This window comes from Passer domesticus, chromosome 11 (genome assembly GCF_036417665.1).
Source record: "Passer domesticus isolate bPasDom1 chromosome 11, bPasDom1.hap1, whole genome shotgun sequence".
NCBI lineage: Eukaryota > Metazoa > Chordata > Aves > Passeriformes > Passeridae > Passer > Passer domesticus.
In genome coordinates, this window is record NC_087484.1 from 13,901,010 (window position 1) to 13,927,733 (window position 26,724).

The 26,724-nt window shown below is 38.7% G+C and overlaps 2 long non-coding RNA genes across 2 annotated transcripts in view; both read right to left on the reverse strand.

The window, feature by feature from the left end:
- The window catches only part of LOC135278905 (uncharacterized), a 72,307-nt gene that overhangs the window by 33,040 nt on the left and 12,543 nt on the right, over positions 1–26,724 (reverse strand). The window lies entirely within an intron of this gene.
- Positions 630–18,749, reverse strand: LOC135278909 (uncharacterized). Its single transcript, XR_010346293.1, has 2 exons — positions 18,694–18,749; positions 630–1,111 (listed from the first exon to the last, which is right to left on the reverse strand). It is a non-coding gene; the product is annotated as an uncharacterized LOC135278909 (long non-coding RNA).

Sequence of the window (26,724 nt, forward strand, 5' to 3'; positions counted from 1 at the left end):
AAAAAAAAAAAAAGGCAAAATACACCAAGCCAAAAAAAAAAAAACATTCGAGTCATTAAGCTAAACAATTCAACTCTAGTGGCACAAAGACATATAAATTAAATAGCTGGCAAGAAAGACTGATCTTCCCAGCTGTACAGTTGTCCATGAAAATCTGTCATAGATGAACAATTTTTTCCCACAAAGGCAGAGGGAACAGAAAGGGTACAACAGGTGCCCTTTATAGCTGTAAATTTCTTGCACAGCTGATGGAACTGACTCTCCACTGCATCAGTGTTTGGGCAGCAATTTAAAGTAGAACAGATCAGAATAAAAACTGGCAAGCCCTTATTCCTTGTTCATTGTTTTAGGGATTTCTTATATGAATTCAGTGACAAATGGAAGCAAACCAAGGGTTTCCCATTTCTGTATCACAGTACTCTAGGAAAGAGCCTGAAGCTAAGGGTGGGAAAAGATTCTTTACATGAAATCTTACCATGCCCAGCTCTAAAAAACTGTTACAGAACTAACTTGCAAAAATGTATGAATGTCTCAGAAATGACATCTGCCTTACCAGATCCTCTATCTACATCACTTTTGGAAATAACAATATACAGAAATAATTTCTTTTTCATCCATTTATTTGTGAATAACATTTCTATATATAAATTTATTGAGAATTTTTAAAAGAGTTTCTAGTAATCACAATGCCTCTCAACACATGCAAACCGAATTTAAATCATGTGGCTTCATTTTGCCCCTACAAACATAAATCTTAAGCAGATGATTATTCATATCTGATTTAAGTAATGGTGCTAACAACCACAGAAGACCTGGCTCTGCTTATACTATAGGCCAAAGACTTGCCTGCCTTATATTGACTACTCCCATTACTTGGAGATAAACATTTAAAAGCCTGCATGAGTAGAGGTTCAAAGCCTGTTTTGAATATTGTAATCCCACAGATGATATATTTTTCTGAATTAGTTTTATGAACACCAAGAACTGACAAACCAGTCAGAGAATGAGTGATGTTGTTGGTGCTTGCATAGTGATTATCTAATATCTTGTAGCCAGATAATTGAGTCCTTTTTTGCTAGACGTTATCTATTGCTCTTTCATCTCATTTGTCCTGAAATATAAATATTTTGTGTATTTTAATGTAATAGGCCTAATACAGATAGCAAAGCAGTTTAGGATTATAGGTACTTAATACTTAATCATTCTTTATTGGTTAATTCTTCATTACAGTTCTAATTTTAAAGAGGCATAACCAAATTAAAAGAAAAATAATAAGGACATTTTTCATCTACACCATATTTTTGAAATTACAAACCTTTTCTTTGATATTTTCATACAGCTAATTTTTACCAAGAAAACTCACTGGAAGAGTATGGTAATGCCAGGTGGGAGGAGAAAAGAGCAGATGGATCACTATTGGTGTGAAACCCTTGGACATCAAAATGACACTTACAGAAAATAGGTGGGTATTGAAAGGAACTGTGTTTGCAAAGCTGGCCAAGCACAAAACAAAGCCATTCACACACACCAACTCCAGTGACATGGGTGACTTTGAAGGCTTTTAACAATATTTTCCAGTAGTCTTCAGTCACAAATGCTCAGGCAGTGAACTAACCTTGAACCATCTTTTCATTAATATAATCTTCCTCTCATCTTTCAATACAGAAACACTTTAATGTTCTAAAGTGACTGTCCAAATACCACAATCAGAACAATTCCTCTCAGGATGAAGGGAGTCCTATTACATTTCCCTGTGAAATACAGCAATATTCCTGTTCTGCTGCTTACTGCAGGGCACTCCCTGGCAGGGATAATGGATCTGTACTGAAAGCAGCAAATCCAGCAAGTCAGAATGGCAGTAAGGGAACCAACAAACTGGTGTTAGCCCTCCTGGGGAAGATATTCCAGCACTGCTTGTGCTAATAGGAGGAAAGGGGAGATAAAACCATTAGTTCTATGAGCTTTAATTAAATATATTTTAGATTCATTTTTTAGACCATAAAGAATGAGTCCTGTTCTTGGTAGAAGAACAAGAAGTTGTTCTTGGTAGGGCAGTGGCTAAAGTCTGGAAAGCAATACAGTCAAGTCTTTGCTTTACAAGCAGAGAAAGATGTCTAGCAGAGAGAAAATTTATCTTCAATTGCCAACTGCTATGAATGTTTACTGTAATTACAAAGATGATTTCTGGCCATCTCTTTCAACAGCCACAGAAGAATCCTAAGTTTCTGTGGTTCCCCATGATAATACAGTCATGTTTCCTTTCACCACTGCCTCCAGAGGCAGCTCAAGCCAGGCTTTTGTGGGTAGGAACTCAGAAAAAGGCAGAGACACAGGGTAAGTCAAGATGACAGGAAGATGATGGGATGAGAACAACATAGGATTGAGAGAAATTAAAAGAAAAGGAGATGTTGAAGCTGAAATTCTTAAATGTAAGAAGGAAAGAATAGGAGAAGTGATTTTTTTTTTTAGGCTTATATTGTTTGAATGCTTATGACTTACAAGTCTTCAACAGTGCAGGAACTCATAAGGCACAAGATTATTTGGACTTGGATGGGATAGAAATTTTTCCAGGATTCTTATAATAATATGAAGAAGAATTTACGTTATTGCATCATATGCTACTATAGACTTAAGAAGATTTAAAGTCTGTATAGTTTTTAACTGTTTATTGCAGTGTTCAATAACATCTCTGCTAAAAATTCTACTACTTAGCATTCATGGAACCATGAATGTTACGTTAAGCAAAATCTGATAAATAAAAATAATAATATTAATGTTTAGCCATCCCTCCTTTTTCAGCAATTAAATTACAAGCATCTGCATGCTTTGGTATCTAATTAAATTTCCCAAAATACCTTTCCTACTGATGTAATTTAGATGTTTCCTAGAACATTTAAAAGCTACTGGAATTGTTTAAGATGCTGAAGATGCTATTCAACAACTGAATGACACATGAGTCAGGGAAAGCACTCTGCTTACTTTACACAGAATCCAACATTACTAACCTTTTTTAGTGATAATAAATAGCTTATATGATTTGTAGCTTGTAGAAATTACACAAATTTATGATTTTCTGAGCACATTGCAATAAGCAGTGTATTCTTGCAGTACATAAGGGGAAGCTTTATCTGAGGTCCCTGTACCTACCAGCAGATTTACTGAAATTTATTTGCATTTATTTGTCCTGGTTTCTGTGGACACAAGTGCAATATTGATATACTCCCACACAAGCATACTCATTGAAAAACCTGGCTTTGTAAGAGTGTTTACATTGCAACATTATTAAATGGGCATGTTAAGACCTACTGCTTTTTTCCTCACTCCACTCCCACCCATCCCCATCATCCCCACCGGTTAAAGCTGAACTACTTCAATCCTGCCTACCCAACACACATGATTAGGGGCAGCAGCCACACAACCCTCAAGCATGTCTTGACATCCTTTAATTTCTCACAAACCACTAAACCACAACTCTGTGGGACAGGGACAGGCATTCACCACGTTTTCCTCAGACCTAGCGGAGGCTTTTTGACACCATGGCAATATTTGACCACAAACTACGTCAATCAGCAGCACAGTTCTCTTGACTCCTCAGTCAGAGCTGGGGATTCTAAGCCTGCAATTAATATGCTTCCAAAAGCAAAAAAATGGCACATCTTACACTCCTTCATCTGTTTCCCACATCATGAACAGCAGTAATGTAGGGCATATTTTTGCCTGCCTCTTTTTATTTCCCTTTCCTCAATCCCTTGTAGAATAACAGAAATTAAAATCTAGAATTTCACTTGCTTACGAGAATCTTTATTCTCTTATTTGTCTTGTCAGACTTACTGCATCTATACCATTCCCCTAGTAGATTAAGAAGCCTCAGAGGCTATTGCTCAGATTAAGCACTAGTTCTTACTGTAATCTTCTTACTCGCAATGTTTCCATCTTCTGCTCTATCCACATGATTAAACAATAAGTATATTATATCTTTCAGTACATCTGTCAGTTCAGGTCCCATCACTCAGCGTGTTTCTGACAGTCCATTGCAATGTGACTTGCTGTCTGTCCTTCATAGACAGTGCATTCAGTCCAATTTTCAGGCATTCTAGAAAATTGTCTTATTCAGTAATGTCTAGGTTATTTCATAGGCTGCCATTTTCTGCAATCTTTCAGTACAAAAGGTCTTTAATGAGTTACCAGACAGGCCCATTACTTAAATTACAAGTGATGCTATGTGGGTCTAAACAAAATATCCTACCTTAAAAACAACCACGGATCAATCTTCTTCTGAAGCATAATGTGACCATTAATTTTAACACAATTTGTTGCCCTGGGAAATAGACACAATCCCACACAAGCTTTCAATAGTTTCCAAAAAAATGCTGGACTGATGAAACTTTATTGCAAATTCTACTGAAAGAGAGTTCAGCACCTTAGATAATGAAGAAAACCTAATACTCCAAATGTGATGCATTTCTATTTCCCCCTTTCTGGCTGGATCCTTAGCAGATCAGACAGTTAAATACAGACTAAAGAAAAGAGATATACTGAGGAAACATTTTATTATCAAATGTTTCTGTAGGCTAGGAAGAATATTTGTGTTTCTCTTGGAATATATTTATCTAACAGTAAGGATTTCTTTCCTTTTACTAGCTACTAGTTGAGAGCATTTTATATTGTTGGGGTTGATTAAAAATATTAAAAGAAACACGAGATATTAAGATGGGCCAGAATTCTAAAACTTGCAGCAACTTAAGTAACATTCTTCTGGTCAAAATATATCAAGTTCAGCCTCAGTCCTCCAGAATGTGGAGAGTTCTTTTGGCCTGGTGAGTGGGATTAGGTTGCCAATAAATAAAAGCCTGACCTTTTGATGAGGGCACCCAAATATCTTTGTTACAAGCAAATAAAGCTCCAGTAAGAAGTATTTGCCTACAAGCCATCGTTCTGCTGGCTCTGGAAAGGCTTCACCACCCCACTGCTGCCAGTGCCCGAGTTCAGCCAGGAGCTGGGCAGCACCTCCCCAGAGAGGGAATGGAAGGGAACAGGACACTGGGAGAAAAACCCAAAACAGGACAGGAAAAAACCCACAAAACCTGACCTCAATGTTTGGGTTTGATCTGTTGAACACTGTTAGTTAAGCACTTAACTAAATCAGCTGAATACTACCCAAAGCAGAAACAGAACTTCCGTTATCAAGTGCGGTGCCAGAACAGTCTATGAACATTCCTGTGCAGAAAAGAGCCAGAGCAATGAACCCTAACCAGAAAATACTAGAGCTACAACCAGAGTTCCTGTTTTGGGAAGAGGGGAAGGAAGGTATTATTTACACGTGAAACATTTGGAGGTGAGCATGAGGGGATGTAGCATCTGTGCTTTTGCTTCATGGTTATTAATACCTATGAAGTAGAATCCTAGGTCATGTTTAGAGCTTCTGAACAAATTGTAACAATGAAGCTTCACCTCTTGTCAACTCTACAGGAACTAAAAAATCTAAAAAAACAATCTCATTAGAAAAGCCAAGAAAATAAGCCTTAAGCAGCTGCTCATTATCTCAAAGAAAACATTAAAATTCCAGACTTCCTTGACACAATATACAAAAATAAATAGACAAAGAAATTTTAAGCACTGTTCTGCAACACACCAGCCAAACAATACAAGTATTCATGTCAGTCATATTACTTTTATATTGCAATATCAGTTTTTTGAGTCTCACATTTCTTCCTGTGTCAGATAAGGTATGAAGAAACATCCTTTATTTTCATCTAAACTTATATTATAAACCAGAGGCCTGAAAATGTGCTTTTCCTTTCCAACGCCTCTTCCTGCTTGCTTTTCTAGAAGCAGGGTAGCAGCCACTGCCTGGTCTTTTATCTCAGGCACTTTGAAACAGTATAAAAATGCATTAAAAGTATTGAATTAATCAGGATAATGCTATTCTAGTGACATTTTTTAACTCTGCACATAATATTTTCTGAGTCTTGCAGTCTGTGGTACATTCATCTTCCACTCAGCATCTCTTAAACCTACTGGAGCAGAAGCTGGGCTTCACTTTTCAAGAAAAACCCAGACGAGACTGCAGCCAAACACCAACAGTTGGGAAGAACAAACAGTAGGAGCCCTGGGAAACCAGTACCTATGGAGACTGGACCAAAGCAGGGCTGAATTTCTTTAGTTACAATGGATTGTGAAAAGTGAGGAAATTCTATTGTGACAAATAAAAGCATGGACAGTGTTTTGGGAAAGGGACATAATGCAAAAATAAAGAGAGGCACTGACACTTCTTCAGTATTCCCAAACCATGAATCCCACACAGAAGTCTACAAGCCTGCTGGTGGGACTGTGTCACTCAGTTGCTCCAGACACAGGGCTCCTCACAGCACACAGTCCCCATGTCCCCACTGTCCCTCATCCCATCCCGGGCAGCCCCTGACTCCTGGTCTCAGCCCTGCTCCTGCCAAGCCCAGCACAGCCTGTGCACACAGACCTCTGAAGGCTTGTGGAACTGGGGATGGATACAACAGGGGAACTGTCACCACGGTACAGGAAGCAGCCTGACACAACAGCACTTGGCAGTGAACCATCCTGTCCCAAAGGCAGCTAAACCAGAGCCTCTCTAGAAATCTGCTGAACAAAGTTATTGGTCAGATTTGCTTCAGGTTCTGAACTACAGAGAAGGCAAAAGGACATCCAGCTACAAAAGAGCATTGACCTAAGAGATGTAGGAGTGTTAACCTTCTATATTACCTCCAAATATTACCTCTGTGGGAAGGGAGTAATTCCAAGAAATTATAAACAGCTTTTACAGACTGAAAGGTTCAGGGTCACTTTCTTCCACTTTCTCTCACAGTGCAGAGATTTTATCTGATTGTAGTGCATTGGCTTCCAGCATTTGTAAGATTAAAGCACAGTCATTGGGCTTCTTGCTGAGGAAATATGTTGTTAGGCTAAGACCTGATGTTAGAGATCATGTCATATATGCAAATGATGGTGCATATTCATTAATATGCAAATTAGAACACAAAATCAGATTAATCCCAATGCCTAAAATCTCCAGCTCTCATGACCTACAGGCTTAAATTGTGCATGTACAACTGCTTGTTCACCAGTGTGACTTTGGCTTGCTTCATGATTAAATACAAATCAGCCACATACACGTATTTTTTTCTACGTAACTAGGTGTTATCTAGGTTAAAACTGAAATATTTATTGTAAAAACTGATGCTTCCAAATACCTTTCAAAGACTGCTCAAACATCTTCAGTTTTGCATGTTTATTCCAGCTACTTCAGGCAGGTGTTCAAGAGCATCGGCTTTCCTTTTTAACCCCTCATTAAATAGAATGAGTTCTCAATGCAACAAGCCCCTTTATTTAGGTTTTGCTTGACTTCATAAGAGTTACACAGCAAAAAACTCCCCTGAGGTCTGATCAGCTCCACAGGGACAGCAAGTATACAAAAACCTTTGGCAACCAATTATAAATCAAAAACATCAAAAACTGTCTGAAAATCTTCACCACACTGGATACACTCATACTGGATAACTGAGTTATGACAGTCTGCATTAATTAAGCAACTTCAAACTTGTGAACTTTTACAGTTAATTCCAGAAACTGCCTTCTACACTGATGGATCCTTTGAAAAAAGGGACACAGAGATAAAGCCACTGTTGTGGTTTGGTTTGGAAAGGTGTTTTTGGAAAGGTCTAAGTTGGGTCAATTAGTGGCCAAAGAGGGACTCCTCTTTCCCTGATGGATTTGAGGGTTGATAATTTGAAGAGTGGTGAATCTCTGGAGAAAAGGGAGGGGGAGGAGGAAGGTATCTGGAAGGTTTTCATTCTTAGCTTAGTATATGTTCCTTTTTAGATTTGTAATAAATAAAGTGTTGTGTTTTTTTCCCTCCATCCCTGAATGAGAGCCTGCTTTGTTCTGTTCCCGGGTCACATCTCACAGCCACCATTTTGAAAATATACCCTTCATGGGGGCCCTGACATTGTGCCAGGGTCAAACCATGACAGCCACTCTCATCAAAAGCGATCATCAGTTACACTTTCCTCCAAACTATATCAAACTATCATCTACATAATTTCCCAGTTAGGAAAAATTACTTTTGTTTTGAGTGGATTGAAAAACACTAAATTCTGATATGATAACTGAATCCTGCAAAGCAAAAATAGTCAAAATAGTTTGGATTTACCATATATGTTTTCAGCAGCTACATAAGGCTTGATTGTGTGTGATTCAAAGACTAATTTACTCATGGATTTATTAGTCCTTTCATAGATCTTGATTTAAGTATGAAACAGTCACCATGCTATTTATTTTAGTAAGGAGCTTCCTGTGTTCTAAGGTGTCATATATTGCTGATATGTCTGCAAGTAAGGCAACTGCATTTATACTCTCTTCAGATCTGTCCTAAATGAATAGCCAGTCATGGAGTAATACTTTACATTCCTTAAATTAAACATTTTAAGGAAAATTATGGTCAGAGGTTTGAAAGACAACATTTCATTCAGAAACTTGTAAATATATGGCTAGGAAAAAACATAAGCCTGACATTTTTCATCTCTGAAGAACTCTTTGTTTGTTTGAGCTCTGCAATTCAGTTTTTTGCTGTATTTCAGACACTTAAATATCTGCTGTAGCTAGATCTTGGTCACTGGGTCATAGAGTGGTGGTTCCCCCCAACATGGACATCACTGGAAAAACTGTAATGGCAAACTAGACACTTATTCATTCACAACCTATGATAATTTAGGAATGAGATGGATTAAAAATATTGATACTTAACTTTTCACACTTATACATGCTTGTTAGCAACTTCTGACAACACATTCACAGTTACAGACAGATACTCTGAAATCTGAGGTAACTGCTGAAAATCAGAAATTGGGAGAAAGCTAACACCAACCAAATATAAAAATATTATCTTCCCATTCCTATGTTCGCCCAGAGTAAAGGTCAGAAGAGAAAACATGTTCAAGTCAGTATTCCCCCTGAAAGTAACATTCAGTTTAGGTTTTCTGCCCGAATATTTTCTATTTCCAGAATGAAATATGTTACAGGAATCTGAAAGGGGGGTGATGGCACACAACAGACAAACAGGCAAGACTGACACAGACATAATTACAAAGAAGCCAAGGGGCTCATCCTTTCCAATACCACTGAGAATAATCAATAGCCAGCACAAATTACCTTCAAGCATTCTAACAATATTATTTGTTTGGATGTTTTGCTTGAGGGACTTGGTAAAATCCAATAAGAGAGGGTCCTTCCCTAATATTAATTTATGGGAACAACAAAAGAGCTGGATTTTATCTGAAGGGATGCAGACTGCATTAGAGAGCTCTAGATTCAGATGACTGCATCATAACCATCTTGTCATAGGGCTGACAGGTAAGAGACAATTACAGGCTCCCAGTCTAAAGACTGGAGAGTCCAAGTCAGCTTTAGACACCACCAGAACTTTAGAGGTTGTTTGAGAACTATTTTGATTGTATCCTTCTCAAACCCATTTTCCCTTTTTCAAGGACTAACACATCACATTGTCAATTTCTGCTCCCTCCCTAGATTTCTCCCCACTTAAAAGGGCAAAGCTCTTGACCCCAGCTACAGAAGAACTCATCTCTTTGCAATAAAACTCCCTGATCTCTAAATGTGCCAATACAAGCAGATAAACATGTCAAAACAGCCACAATCTTCCCCATGAAAAGGATGGACAAAAGCCCACTGGCTGGATGTACACCACAATAATCATCCAAGATTTGTCTAGGAACAATACAGGATTGACTTCCTGTAACCTATGGTTTCAGCAGGGGCTTATTAAACATGTTTAGCCCACATGAGTGAATATTTGAAACTGATGCAAGTTGCTGCAGCCCCAACAAAAGAACAGATGGCTGTGAAAGCTGCTGTTCATACACCAGAGATCTCATATGTATGCAAATTTGCATTGCAGTATATACCAAGTCTGTTCCCTCCCTCTTCTCTTCCACCTTCTTACTTCAATGTACAATTAAAATAACAAAAAGTCCTGCTTTGTTCCTCTTGCCAGCAGCAGGAATGAGCACTGAACATGTGACCCTTCCAGACACTTCATCCCTAACATCCTCTTCAAAAGCAAAATCTAGACCATAAGCTAGAATCCAAATATGCCTCAAGAGGTTTCCTTTTGTTGTGCCCCAGCAGGTATTTTTAATTGGGCTTTTAATACAAAAATAAAGAGAAAACAATTTAAAAAAAGAATCTGAAAAATAAAAAATTCTGGCCATATTTTTTAAGCTAGAATAGTAAGTTTAGTTCTTGAATCAACACACAGGCATATTTTAATTTTTTTTTTAAGTCTTTAAATCCTTGAGAGTTCACTAGCATTAAGTATTAAAGTGAAAATAATGTAAGGTCACCTTTAGTTCAGTGTAATGTTTCAGAAGAACATAAGTAAGGAGTGTATTTCTTGTGCACCATTACAACTCAGTGAACACTGCCTTAGTTACTATTGTGCTCCACACAAAGATGGCTTCATAGCTTTTACTGACACTATTTTAAGCTCCCACACAAACACAACCACAACTTGAAGCACAAGCAAATATTGACTTCATCTGCAGCCCAATAGCTGTTCTGGTGATTACTCAGGCATCCTGGCAGGGCTTCCAACCACCAATAAAGGCAACAGAAACTTTTTACAAGTATAGCATAAGTAAACTATTCGTCACATTATCAACACTAAATATGTTATCATACTTCAGAAATGTTAAAGGGTTCAAAAAAATTTGATGCAGAGCCTTAACTTGTTTGGGCTTTCCAAATAATAAAGAAAAATATTGTTCTTGTTTCTGTGAGGGAGGAGAACAGAGAAGACAGAGGAGCATTTCTGTTATTCTTGGCTCTGAGTCAGATGGGTCTGGTTTACTCTGCTGAGTGAATAGAAGAGTGGAAAACTACTTAAAGCTGAACAAAATAACATTAACATAGATTTTGACTACTTTTTATCTGGTTCTCCAGCAAAAAAAAAGTCACACGTTCACATGCCACTATTTTGGTCTCGGGGAAAATATGAAAAACAATAGCATGAAACAGTGTGCAGCCATTTCCTTTTGAAATGAGCCTAGTTTTAAAAAAAAGGAGCAACTAAAAGGTTAAATTCTTCATTAAAATAAGAAAAGAATGCTAAAGATCAGTACAGCCAAAAACAGATGCTTAAAACTAGACTGCTGAATCCATACTCAGCCACATAAATTAGATCCTGGGGATTTACATTATTAGCCCTATGAAGAAACATTCCTAATGCTCAGAGTCCACAAGCAAAAGAAACAATGATAAGTCAAATAATATTCACATACATTTATCTGTGATGATTTGGAATGAAGTATTCATGTTTAGTGTAATATATATTACTATACTAAATGGCAAAATCTGAAATCAAAATGTACTGGAAGACTTTGCCCTCTGTTAGTTATATGTACAAGTCATCACCTTTTCAAATGGATTCAATGAAGCTCTTAAAATCTCTGGTGAAAATACATTGACCTAATAAAGGTGTATCATGACAGACATTATTTCAGACAAAACTGTATATATGATGGCCATGGATAAAGCGAACAAGGGCTTAAGAATTTGAAAGCAAGCAGAAGAAATATTTAGGTTTCCAAATTGCCCTCCAGAACTAAATGTTTGGTTTTTTGCACAACTAGAGTGACTTCAAAATTCACATTAGCGAAGTAAAAGGGGGGGTAGACTCAGCGCTCTCTCACCCCCATCACAGAACAGAGAACACAAAGATTTGTGACTTTGCATCTTCAGACAAGCAGATCCTGTACTCAATCACTGCTCATTCAGAAAGTCAGAAAGAAGAGCTACCATTAAAATCTTCTAAGAAACAGCTCCTTTTCCTGGCTTCCAAGTGCTCTGCCACAATGCAATTAGTCTCAGTGCAGTATAATCAAACACACTGATGACTTGGTGACCCAGTCATATTGACAGGGGCCAGGTAATGAGGGTAAATACCAATGTAATCTTGTTAAGCAATATGGTTTTTAATTCAATCCCACCCATATTGTAGGGATTTAAAGAGATTGGAATAAACTTGCTGTAGCAGCACTTGAGAATGAGAAATGTAGACATAAGATTTTTTTCACCTCTTTCATACCAAAACTGTTATTTGCTCTCTTTTGCCTCATTTTAATTGACATCATTGCAGTGCTTTACAGGAAGACACAGCACCATAGAACAAACCCTCAAGTACACTTGCTGCCTATGTTACCTGTGCCTTTCTTGTAGGTGACAATTTCCATTGATTTCCCTAAAATTTCCCACAGCTACTGTCAAGGAGAAGTGCTTTTCATGAGCCCTCATCAGGACAGCCCTTACAAACCTCTGAATAAAGCTAAGACTCAAAAACCTGTTGCTGTTCTTGGGCACACACCAGAGCTTTGCCTGGAGCAGTCCACGCCAGGGTGATTATTCAGGAGAGGAACAACAGCGACTCAGCCTCATAACATGGACTTATCCCTACTCCCAAACAGCATTTTTACAACAGTAGAACTCAAAGGTAGATCAACTGAAACAGAAAGTCAAACTTCCAAACTTCACCAGTCAAAAGCAATCAATGTTATTTTACATTAAGCATTCTATGGAGCTATTCATGAAAAACAAACTGAAAAAAAAAATTGCTGGGGAGGCCAAGTATGCCAAGCAAGAAACACCTGCAATTGTAATTCCAAGAGCACCTCTTCCAGTGGCAGTGCCAACTTGAGTAGTGTCTTTCTGCCTACTCATTATCCTCTTAACTGTGCCATGCCTTAAAAAAATTAATCTGCACATGTTCACTGTGCTACCACATGAACAAGGCATCACCAAGGGCCATGATGAGTCCCCAGTGCCATCAGGAGAGAGTGGATGCTTAAACCAGCAATGGCACTGATGGAAATTCAGGTGAGTCTATGGCATAAGTGCAAGCAAGTCAAAGAACAATTCCATGGGGATATTTAAGGCACTTCCACTCAGACTAGAATGTAGTAGAAGAAAGTGAAGAAACTTCTAAAATCTCTGTAAAGTAAGATTTGGTTCTTCTGGTTTGATTTTTGTTGGGGGGAGGGGAGGTGTCTCTTTGAAGGTTGTTTGGTGGGGGGAGCAGAGTGTTTAGCATTAAACCATCTGAAAAACTGAAAAAGCACCAAGCACTGGGATGCCTCCCTTTAGAAGTTCTGGAGAAAAAAAGGCTTCAGGACTTCTCTCCTTTAGCAGCAGGGGTAGCTCAGGTCTTTCCTCTCCCCCTTCCACTAGCCTTGAGCTCCTGCCCACCCACCCCCTTGCTGCTGCCTTCCAGTTGTGCCAAATTAACCATTTGTGGAGCTGCTCCATGAAATTGAACAGTGAATTAATTGCTCGGTGTTTACAAAAGACAGCAGAAATTCTGACTCGCATGAATCTGGTTACAATGTGCTACATCAGGGAACACAAGTGGTGGGAAGCAGGAAGAACAAGCACAGGAACTGCTCAAGAGAAAAAGAACTGCCAAGAAAAGGTTCCTCAATATCACTGCCTCCAAGACCATGATTTAACCTAATTAAGTTAATTAACTGGAAAACTTGAGAGAAAGAGTAGTTGGCATTTGAGAAAGGAAAGACAAAACCATGGAACAGAGAAGGCTGTTAGCAGGAATGGGGATAACAGATCATAGGCATCTGCAGAACAGAGAATAGCACTGTAAACAGTGAGATCTGACAATTTTTCAGGGACTGATTGACAAGCAAATATGTTCACCCAACTGAATAAGAAATTAAATATGCAGAAAGCCGTACCTTCTAACTTGTGACTTCAAGTCATTTAAAATCTGCTGAGTACCAGAGCTCATGGTCCAAACCTGAGCTTTAAATCCAGACATCAACTTCTGCACCAGTCATGTAAAGTTTGAGTATCAAAATAAATCTATTATATACATGTAAAATTTAAACTGTTATAAGGGTGATGATCTTAATGAAGGATAAAGAGAGTTTTTGAATCATTTTCTTAATGCACAGGTTTTCAGAGTAATGATATCCCAAATAGCATAAAGACTTTGACAGCACTAATTTTTTTTAATCTTGTTTTGTGAAACACAAGTAATACAAGTTTTTAGGATAAATTATTCATAAAATCAGGACCATCTCAGAAAACTACTTTGAAACTTTATCACCCCAATTACAAGAATAAAAATGCAATCATCTCCACACCCATATGCAATTGCAATGCTATAGTCACAAATCTAGAATCAAAACACACCAAATTAGTCAGAAAATTCCTCAGAGACAGCACATAGCACAAAAAAGCAGCATTAATGCCTTAAGAGCAATGGCAATCAGCATCAAAAATATCTATCCAATGATGACCTGTTCCCCTAGGTTTCACTGCTTGTCACTAGATAAGGCAAGACATTTTAGCAAGCTCTTTCTCTCCTCCCTCTCCACAGATGGAGTAGTTTTATATTTTAGGTTAGGTGGACTGGAAAAAATAAGTTGAAAAATTATAAGACCTCACAGATAAAGGCAAATTGGCAAGTATAGACATCACCAAGTCCAGTAACAAAGACTAGGAAAGATGCATCATCCTAAAGCAGGAAAATGGAACTATTGTTTGGGCATAAGCCCAGCTTTGCCTATAAATAGGCTCAAATCCACCACCTTGGGAATGCCACAAGATGAAAACTTTAAGATCTGTAGACACCTAGGCACTACAGGATTGTGTGTTTCTCCCACCAACCTCAGCAGTGCTGTACACACCTGCACTCTGATAGCTGCAATGCAGACATAATACATTAAATACTAAGCAAGCCATTCCTCCAGGATCACTTATAAATATCCTGAGAAAGCAAAGTGGGACTTCATATAAAGCAACCAAAATTAACAGGCCCATTCAGGAGACTTTCATAACTTAAATTAGCCAAATTTTTCTTGGATTGTTATAAATATTGCAGGAAAGGGCCTATTGTCACTACTGTTTAACAGTGTCTATAGATTGCCTTTGGCCTGAGTTGACCACATAGAATCTGACTCCAGACAAAACAAAAAAAATCCTTGATTTACTCTCTTTTATTTCCTTTCAGCCATAGTTTTAAGTCATGACAAATATAGAGAGAAGAAGAAAGGGGGCCAAGTAAAATATGGCCTCAAATATCACTCCATTTAATTTCTCTATTGTCTATACAAGCAGTGCTCAGAGGTAGAGCCAGACTGCCTCTGTTTGAGGACAGAAGCTGAAAATTCCTCCTCTACTGGGTTTCCAAAACAGTAAGACATGTTCTAAGGCCATTCTAGTTTGAGCTGTATGAAGCTGGGATTCAAACTCACTGAAGATCATTAAAAACACTTTTGATTGCTTTTATAATGTATGGTGACAAGCCTAACTCCATTAACCTACTGAGGCTTAAAATTATTATTGTGCTCACTGTCCTCATCACTAAAGGATAATAAAGATGTCACAGCATATTATTTAAAGAAAGTTACCATTAAATAGACAAAGAAAGAAGTAATTGATACTGGTACAAGGTTTCAAATGTACTCTACCTTTATTTATGAAAGCTTTCAAGGGATGCTTGTATTTTAAAGCAAAAAACTTCATGGATTTGTGTTGCCATCTTATTGCAAAGGTTTCATACCTTCTCAGTGGTTTCTCACAGGCAGCTCCTCACAGCACTGACTCTTTCTTCTTCTCAGCACAGCCAACAAACTCCATCTCCCCTCTCGACCAGCCAACCTGCTCTTTTATAATACCCCTCTTAATTGGATCCAGCTGTGGCCTATTAAGGGCAGGCTTGTTCTTAATGCTTGATAATTAGCACAGCTGTAACTCTTTAGGGGTGAGATTACTTTCACCACTATCTCTAGTCTCCTACCTTCTATCTATCCACAGATTTGTGCTACACATTTGCAAAGATTAAATAAGAAATGCAACCTTAAGCTTTTCTACAGAAAAACATCAGTCACCTGGGGCAGAACCTGAACACAAGGCAAGCAGAACAGAGAAGTTGCCTGCAGAAAAAAAGGAAAAAAACCCAAAATATGTAAGGAGTGGATGGGAACCAATTTGCCAGCAGTGGGGAGGGAAACCACACTATCACCCACCTCCTCCCTACTGCAAAGGCAAGTCAGGGCTCTGAGGCCCTTAGACCCTCACACCGTTCTTGCAAGTGAGCATTAACTCCTGTTATACAGCAGGATAGATGTTGCTGTTATTATACAGCAGCTTGGTTACACAACTGCTTCATTTTGGTACTTCCGTCTTTTACACTAACACTGAAATCCTTTTGGCATTATTTTCTAATTTCAGCATTGTGCCCTACTGTACAGTTTCTATTCTTCACTCACATGAAGGAAAGCTAAAACAGCTCCAGCACAACCTTTGCCTTTCTCTTGACTACATATGACCTTAATAGACATCTGAAGACTCAGAAAAACATGCAGCACTCAAATCAGATCACAAACAACATATGCACCAGCAAGTCCTTCATTTCTACAGAGCTGTTGTTGTTTGCTTTTTGTTTTTATCTTTCTTCTGCAGAGAATGTGCACTATAAAAACAAAGGCCTGAGAAAAATTAGAGCTAGAATCCATTGACAGTCTTCCTAAGGCTGTAAGAGTTTTCACCCCCAAGACAGCCAATTAAAAATAAAAGACAAAATCACCTGTCTTCATATAAAAAGAAATTTAAAACAAAACAAAAGAACACACAAACACACAGAAAAAACCCAACTACCCAAACACCAAATAAACAAAATTATACCAAAAAAACCAAAACTAAAGTGTTCTTCACATATTTCTAGATGTCCCACCAGGTAGGAGGGGCCTGCCTCACTGCCTACCTCAATGCAAAAAAAAAAAAAAAAAAATACACTTCTGGACAGGGTAGAAAACAGGTGAACATCTCTCCCTAATAAAAATAAAGAAGCAGCATATTTAAACAGGGTGGGTAGTAGGACTGTTAAACTAGCAATAGTTTAGAGCAGTTTAATAAGCAGCATTTTAAATAGCATCTAGACATGCCATATCTGGTATGTGCAATTTTAGCTGAGTGAGTCACTTCTATATGCTTGGAAGGGATGAACTTGAATTTGGCCATGCCAATTAAAGCTCAGAATTCTAAGCTACTGAACTAAAAATGTATTTTGAAATCTCTCCTTCTAAATATTCTTCATTTCCAGGAGATGGGGGTAGTATGAGCACCAACTGCAGTCTTTGGAAATCAGCTGAGTCATGAGCTAGAATAAGAAAAAGGTTATCTCCAAAAGAATGCAGCTACTTATAAAACTCGATTTAACCAAAAGCCAAGAGAAATTAAGAAAAAAATGCAGAAAAAAAAAATCAAATTGTATCTTTCATTTGCATAGAAAGCAGCAAAGTTACAGATAACTTACCAAGAATAAAAAGAAATTTAAATAATTGTGGAACTTAATTGTGTTATGATGTCCAAGTATAACTCAGTACCTCTAGTTATTAAACCTAAATAATAAACATGGAATTCTGATGGGCTTTAAACAGAAAGGTCAGACAAATGCCTCCAACAGCAAATCTATGCCAATAATAGAAACCACAGATTTGTATAAAGATATTGCAAAACTGGAGCAATTTGACCAGATCTAGATGGAAAAGCAAAACTTCTGCCCTTTTTAATGGCCCAGCTTCTGCTGCAGCTAGACATAAACAGGAACCAGAAATCTGGCTTTAAAGGGAATCATTGTATTATTACTGAACCATTTCTCTAAATTTTGCCATATATACATTTGTAACAAACACAAAGGCAAAAGAAAAGGAAGCTTATACAAATCATGCCACATCTCCATGAATCCTGTCATTTCAAGACCAGAGTAGTCGAATAAACATTTTCTTTACAGAAGGAATGAGAGGCAGTGCCTGGTGGCCCAGCACAGCTGCAGTGCAGCACAGAACAGCTGGGTTCACAAGCCACAGCCCTGGCCCGTCACACGTGTTTGGCTGAAATTAGAAACAGCAGAGTTCAGGGGTTAAGAGAGAAGTTTACACGACACACCAACTACCCAGAGCATTACTGGAATTTGCTGGTGAACTCTCACTCAGGGGAAGAATTTGTCAAGGAGGTTTTCAGCAGAGGAACAATGGATGGGAGCTCTAAAGCCCTCAATTTTTAACACACTGTCCTGGAAGTAAGCAGGCAGAAGAATAAGAGGCAATGTTTAATCAAGCAGAAGTTTCACAGTACATTTCTATGGTTTCTAGTTTTAATTTGATCAGCGCAGCCCACGCTAACATACTCGTTCTAAATTGAAATGCAGTGTTGTGTGCTTAACCACCATGAGAGCAGTGAGACATCCACTATTTCCTTCCTCTACATTTCATGTTCAAGCTTCTCTCAAACTGCTCATCCCACACGGAAAAACAATTTCTACTCTGATTTCTTTTCCCAATCCCCTACCACTTTCCGCAGTCAGAGGCTTTGTACTTCCCTCTAAGCAAGCAGGAGGCTACAAAAAATCTACAATCTCATGTGGAACACAGGTTACATTTTAAGTTTCAAGTCACTATTTTAATGCAATAGAGCTTCACTAGTTTCCATGCCCAAAACTTTTGTGCCATTTAGCTTTTCTACGCATAAGGAGTATCAAAATTGTCACAGCACATGTCACAGCTGAGATGACCATGACACACAAAGCATCACCACACAGTATCAGAAAGCATCAGCCCATACACAGCAACACCTTACCACTTTAGAGGGCTTCAGACACCTGCCCATACAGAGCAACATCAGGTCACTTCAGAAGGCTGCAAGCATCTGCCCTTCTTGTTCTTTGTCCCAGCCTTTTATCCGCTCCTGCTGATGCCCTGCCCCTGTGTGCCCTCTGCTCCCTTTGGTGGTTGGTCAGTGCCCCTGGGCACTCCATGGCTCATTGCTGTCAGTGCTGCTCACCTGCTGCTCACAGCTGTGCCCACTGGGGATGAGCTGGGCCAGCCCATCCCAATCACCACAAACTGTGTGCCTACACAAGATCTGCTAATTTATTCTTGGAAAGACATTGCAGTCTCCTATTTAGTGTTTGATTTATCTGATTTACCAAAGGACAGTTGCAGGAAGTTACTTACTTTAGAGGCTTTACCAGCAATACTAACACTGCAGCCTTTGAGGAGCTCATGCCAAAACAATTCCTCCCGTCTAGACCCTCTTGGTCACCTGGGGGAGAACAAACACCTCCCCACTGCTGGGAACTTTCAGCAGTGTCCTGCTGCAAAGTGTCACTGCCAGCATCACAGACCAATGCTTATTCTTGAGATCATCCTCACTGCCAGTACTGTCTCATGCCACTTGTCATACCACTGAAGTGAATACTCATCATTTATGGATTCCCTCTCCCCACAATGGATACGCTATCTGACCTTCTAATGCTTTCATTTCAAGGATAGAATAAAGGGGATTGAGAGGCATTGTTTAAAAATCAGCCCCATAATGTAGATCTTACTGAAAGTTATTGGAACATCATTCATGCAGTCGCATCATCCTGAGAAAAAGAGCCCTGCATTCCAGCTTTCCTCATTCATTGTCATAAATGGATAATTGGCATCATTAACATTCTTCCCAGCTGGAAAGAATGCCCTTCTACTTTGCACATAATATGTTGTTCAGAGATGCCTGTTCTTCCACAGATATTCAATGGCAACTTCAATTTTCTATTTATTCCTTTTATGTAGTAGTATTTCATTAAATAAGGTATTCCTTGTATTCTTAAGGAAGGTAAAATATATCATTCAAGGAAGAAATCCTGCAGCAACTATAAACCAACAATGACTATTTTGGCATTTCAGAATGACTATATCATATCCATTCCTATGACTGGCAAAAACAGAACTATAACTGCTAAAAGAATCTCACTTTATGAAACCAAAACCACAAATCCCTTTTATACAGAGAGCATACAGTGGAAATTAACACCAAGTGACAGAAACTTAGTTTTCGTTATGGAAGTTTATGCAGGCTTTGTATATCTATTTATATGAAAAGCCTGTTCTCTTTACATAATTAGAACAGCTCTCGAGGCAGGAGGAACATAATAGGCAGTAATGACTTCGGAGGGAGAAAGCCTCTCTGGAGTTAGCACATCTCAGCCAAAGCACGTTGCATAAGGAGAGTTCTCAAAACAAGAGACAAAAGCAATCTGGGGGAGGAGCAGCATTTAGCTGCAGACATTTTTCCTACTCCTTGGCTGTTACCATGAATGGCTGGAAAACTGACAAGTTTTCACAGGCATGACTGAGCCCAGTCTTGACTCAGAATTAAATGGGACATAAGGCTTTGGCTGCCCAAAATCACTAGCATGGACAAAAATTAAAACAAAAATTACCTTCACTATTTGTGTCAGTGTAAGAAAAAGAATGTCCAAAAGCAGTTGGGAATGGCACTGTTTATTGCTTGGCAGGAATCCATCATTACTATGGGCTAATGAGAACTGAAAAGAAAGAAAATTAACCTGAGTGTTGTTTCAACCTGGACAATAAAAAGTAGTAAATTCTTTTTTGCCCAAATTGAAAAATAATTTTGTTTACACCTATGATTACCATAGATTATTGCTTCATTTTTGTAAGCTAACACAATCACACTTTGGATATTTCATACTTCATCTGTACTTGTATTTGCAGCTGTTGCAAGTGCTCTGCTGGGGTGCACAGAGCCTCTACACATCCTCACTGGGCTGCTGAATCTATCAGCAGGAAGAGTCCATGGTAAAGCTAAACCAAGAGTTTCCCTGCTAATGACACTGCCCCACAGCAATATTAATGTGAGGCAATTATTATTGAGCTCTACCTTCAAGCCAGTGAAGGCCAGCATCACCAGAGCCCCCCCATGGCAGTGCTGGCAGCTCCCCCCCACCCACAGCCCCTGCAGGCAAGCACTCAAAGCAGGGTGTCAGAGCCAACTGAGCACCACCTGCATGGCCCATCTAGAACTGTGCAGGTCAGAGCTGTTGCCTTCACATTTAATGACTTCATAAAGATATGGGTTACAGACTGAACTTTTCCATTTGCTCATGTCAGAAAATAAAAGGCTCTGCAGTATTTTGTATTTCTTAGAAATGAGACTGAGCTGACAGGCTTACTGGCACTCATGACACTTGAAACCATGCTGACTGGACAAAAAAACCTGATAAGCAAGTTCCATGGCAGAGTCTGGCAAGCAGCTTCCAAACATGGTTATCTCTTTACAATCAAACAGAAAAACTGCACTGCAGCCACACTTAAAAAATATAAGCAGGAAAAAAAAATAAAATTATGAATGAAGTTCTCAATTTCTCTTAAAAAACTCTAAAAATCTGTGTCCATTTATATCATTTGGCTTACAAAATTATCCCTTACCATCCCTATTCCAGCCAATATAAGTGAGTTACTTATTCACCTTAAAAATAACTTCAGCCCACTCAACATTAAATGACACAAACCCAAAAGCTTAAAATAATTGCTGCTATCTTATCTCAAGGTTTCAATCTTGCAAAAAATTAAGTGGATGAATAATTCTGCATCCAAGATTATCCCCCTTGACTTCAACATATGCAGTCAGCTTTTATATCAAATTCCACCTATTTGTAAATTCCACACACCTGAGGAGATTCTACAAACATTGAGTAACAAACATTGGTTTAGAGGGATATGAACTGCAAAAAAAAAAAAAACAGACACAGGAAAAATACTATCTAAATGTGCAGTTGTAAAAGTTATAATGCCTACACAGAACCATAGTCCTGGAACCACTATGAGGAAAGCATGGTTAGGAAATGGGGAACCATAATTCATTGAAATTACCTGCTAGTAAAACTGCAGAATTATGAGCAACTTTTTGGTTAAATTTGGGCCAATGATGAAAGATGGGAAAGGTTGTGGAAACCTCCAAGTTTAAAACCAAATAGCAGATAAAAACTGGGCTGAATAATGGGGGAGTCATTGTAGGGAGCAAACATGTAAAACCTGACAGTAATACTGATAGGCTTTCATCAAATATTAGCATTCTTTTTCAGAAGACTGCTCGTAAGATATGACTTCTCTCTGTTTATTTAGCTTCATATTCTCCACTATACATTTGCTGCTGTGCATCAAAACAACTCACAACACATGCAAAAAGAAGGTTCAGTACCACTTTGATCTTACCATCTTTCACAGCACCAGGTTTTTGTAAAGCTGTTTAAAAGTTTTAGGTTTATAGAAACAGAAGTGTTACTACCAGAGCTGCTGTCCTAGGAGATCATGGCAGTCATGGCAGACAGTGGCAAGGCCACTGGAACTGCTTGCTGCTACATAAAAAGTTCAGCAAATTATGATGATATCACAGTACTGTGTGTGGCTATGGCGTAGAGAAGTGATCAGAAGAGTGTTCAAGACGACAGGAATGTTTCAGCTGTTGCTGGTCCGTGCTTGCACAGCATCAAGGCCTCTTCCACTTGTCATGCTCCCCGCAAGCAAGGAGCCTGGGGTGCAGGAAAAGCTGGGAGGGGCACAGCCAGGACAGCTGACCACAGGGATGTGCCATAACATTCTGCATCATGCTTCACATATGGAGGTGGTAGAGAGGGTGAAATTTAGCAGTAGAGTCCCAGGATTCCCAAACAACCATTACCTATGGTGAAGTCCAGCTTCACTGAAAATGTCTAAATATCTGCCTTTCCACAGGAAGCAGAGAATGAATTCCTTATTTTACTTGGCTTGTGCATTCAGCTTTTGCTTTACCTAATGGACTGCCTTTATCCAACCCCTGGAGTGTTCTCATGTGTATGACATGGTTCAGACAGCTCTACAGTCATTGTAGAGCTTCTAGCTCAGGTATCCAATCAGGGAAATCAGAGGTGGATAATGCCAGTGAACTGCTATCACATAGTTCACTTCTGTTCTCACTGCCAATGTAGGGCATCTTTTTTGATGTAGATGGCTGTATCCCTTCCCATCTCATTTATACTCTTTCAACTGCTCCCATTCCCCTCAGGAATCTCTTGTGCAATAGTCTAATCTCACTGAGCTAAACTGAAAAGTAGACTATCCTCCCTTCCTAGGGAATAAGAACAAGGTACAATTTCCCTTTCATTTGGTGCTGTACTCAGACCTCAAGTTGTAACACACAAAATTCAGCAGGATACCTATGAAAATACTGAAAGAGCCAGGTGAGCACTGGAGAGAGGTTTGGCTCCAGTCTTGCTTCTCAAGAAGGGCAGCTGAAATAGCACAGAAGTTAAATATCACTGCCATGTAAATCACTATAGCCTTAAACAAGCACAGAAAAGACACTCAGGACTGTTTCTGAGCTGGTGCTTCCTGAATGTTTCCTGAAGTACTTGAAACTTGCTCAGTGTTTTGCTCCAACAAAATAAAAAATTATGAAAAATATCCACCACAGCAAAAAAAAAAAAAAATTTCTTTGCACTACTGAAAAATCCAAGTTATTAGAAACTCAAATTAAATTAGCTGTAGTATATAGACGCTCAATCATTTTAGCTCCTTGTATGACAAGGCTGTTTGTCTTAACATTTTAAGCTGCCTTCATAAGCTTTAGGTCCAAAATTTCCGTCCACCTCCACAGGCTCTTAATCTGAACCCAAGTCTGTATAAGGCCCCATTAACTATGCAGCTTCTACGTGTCCCTTTTCTTTATTCTAACCACAAGAAGAATGAAACCATGAAAAATTTTCAGGGACCTTTTACAGAGGCAATTAAGCATTTCTTAGGACATTTTGGCAAGCTAGAAAATCATCTCCATCAGCCTCTATTCACAGGTGAGCCTTTGCCTCTGAGTAACCGGTAAATGCTCTCTAGTTCTGAGCCAGCACACTCAGACTGACACCCTGTGTCCCCTTGCTCTGAGGACAGCTGGCTTCATGACAGGAAGGTCGGTGCATGGGGAAAATACTAATAAATAATAGAAGATATTTAAATCTCACTGCTTGGAGATTATTCTTTACATTTCAGCTCAACACTCTGAATCCAAGAGAGAACCACAGTCTTGGTTAATAGCTAGTATTATGATATTTTTGTTTAAGCTTTTTGATTCATAAGAGAAATTTCACTTCCTTCTCCCTCCCTATTAAGAAAATTGAGTTTGCATAGATCCAACTGTTTACCCAATAATTTGCCACCTTCCCAATATTTTCAACAGTATATTTTAGCTGATCACAGCCAAGGCTAATATCCAGACACACAATCCATTCTCCAATACAGCAAAAGGCCAAAATAACATTTCACAAACAGCAAGTTTTTTTTAAGCAGGCATCCATCAAAAATGCATTTTTCCTCAGTACCTTGGCCTTGAAAACACTGCATTTTCCAATTTCCTACATGCTGCTTAATGTATGCAGTGTCAGTCACACCACATTGTGTCATTTTATATGGCAGGTCAGCAGGAGCCACCATGTTCAGAGGTATCTGATATTTTGCCAAATCATTTGGCACATCTTACATTCTCATCAGTTTGAATTACTTGTAGATCATTTCAAAAGAGGGACATAATTATTGGCAATCATTCAGAAAATGGCAGACAGTCTGAGTGCTTTGCTGGACTTTTCCTCCATCTAGAAACTGCAAGATAGACAGATTTCCCTGAAACAATGTAACTGCACATCAGATTAATACCTGTGCAATTCTTGCTTACGTTCACTATTTTGGGGAAATGTTTTACAATTCTTCCTTACAGTGAACAGTCCTTCATTCTACAGCTTCCCTAAAGGCAGCTCATAATCAGTGTTATTAGGAATACCAAATTCTGACCCTGAGGCAGAGATTAAACAATACTGAATTCAAGTATTAATTCACTACCATACACTTTCTAAACTAAACATGTCTTTCATTCTTTAAAACTTGTAATTTTTAGAGTAAACCTACACCAACTAGAATAATTAAAGCATTTTTACATCAAACTCAAGGTGATAAAACCCCTTATTATTTATCACTTTTCAGAACTAAGCAACCAGACACATCTGGTTTTGTGTCACGTAACACGTTGCACATAGGAGCACAAGAGGTAAATAGTGCCACGTTGATGGTTAAATTCTGCTAACACAAACAGGAACATTCTTGAAAAGGCCACAAGTAGTGAGAGGAAAACAAATCCCAGACTATATGTATCATAACAGTGAGATATTTTTCCACAGATGGCTGCAAAACAGAGCTTCTTTCTGTGCAGAAGAACATTGCTGTTGGAGACTACAGGGAGCTGTACTCCAACCACAACTGACTGCAAGTCAGCAACAAGAGAGCATAGGGAATGAAACTGGAAAAGCATTCATTTAAAGAGAACAATACAAGCTCTTCACCCAGTTGTAAAACAGGTTCCCATACATAGAAAAAAAGACTGCAGAGCAGCAAATAAACCAAAGGCTAAGGATCTGTAGTGACTTTGCATTGATGAAAACATGGCCCAAGATGACTGACCAGCAGCAGAAGTCTGATGGATCTGACAGATGACGTGTTTGGGGATGTGCCAAGAGCCTGCAGCCTCACCCAAGGGCAGCCAGTGAGATCCTAGACTGAAATGTCAACACCCTAGAGCCCATTTATGAAATACAAACCCCCAGGCAGAGAGGACCTGACATTTTCATAGGTTCTCTGGCATACCTGCTTTCTCAAGCATACCTGCTTTCTCTAATTTAAAAGCTTTGATTTTAATAAACAGTAATGTTAAAATGGGCATAAAAGTTGATTCATATAGCTAGCAAACCAAATTGACAGAATATACTCCAAAGCCAAATCCAAAGGCCCCGTGAACTGAATTATAAAGAGTATCTGCATTTTACCAGCATATAAAAAGAAAAAAATTTGTGGTGTTTGATCATGATAACAAAAGCTGGCCATTGAGTGCATGTTTGTAGAGGTAACAAGGAAGATGGAGACTGTAAAACTCATTCCACCTTGGAAAAGGTGTTGCAAATGTCTGCTCAAGGGCAGGGAATGAGAGCAGCTCAAAACTGAGCAAGCAGATTTCATTGTGATCTGCCAAATTATTTCAAGTGAGAATATTTTATCTTGTGAGGGGGATAAAATAATTTTTATGCGTTGCAAGGCAGCTAAAGGTTACTCAAAACTATATCTCATTTCCACCTACACTTTCACTAAACCCACAGATTCAAACACAAGCCTGAAAGCTCTATGACCTCCTGGACTCCTAGGAAGGGGGTTTGCTGTCAGATACAGCCACCAGTTGTTTAAGATGAAGAAGGAGTCATCCAAAAAGTGGAAGGAAAAAGGGAGGAGGTGAACTGAGAGTCAGGAGAGAAAAGGAACAGTTGTGTCTAGTAGAGGTGACACTGCATAATACAAACTTTACATGAAACTAGTTTAATTTTTTTATAGTTAAATGAAATCCATTGTCAAAAGAATTTAATTTTGCAAATTCTCAGTACAAAAGCTTTGCTTAAGATGTGGTGAAAGTGAGAAGAAAATTATTTTTTTATATTCCATTCTATATTGAACAATAGCACTTGTCTAAAAATGGGCTTAGACTCATATTACTTGTAATTGCATTTTCCTTTCAATCACCTTCTTTTCCCCAGTGAAGTTCCCTCTAAGTGAATGGGGTCTTTTCTCCATTGTCTATAAAAGCAGCTGTGCAGCAAACCTACATAAGGATAGATACAGGAATACACCACCAACATTTCTTTACTAACTTCTCCTGTTCTATAAGCACTTGAGCTGGGCTACTATCATACTATTAGTAATTTGAAACCTATCCCCAAAAAAACCCCAGTACAATAAGTTTTTTGGTCAGAGGTTACAC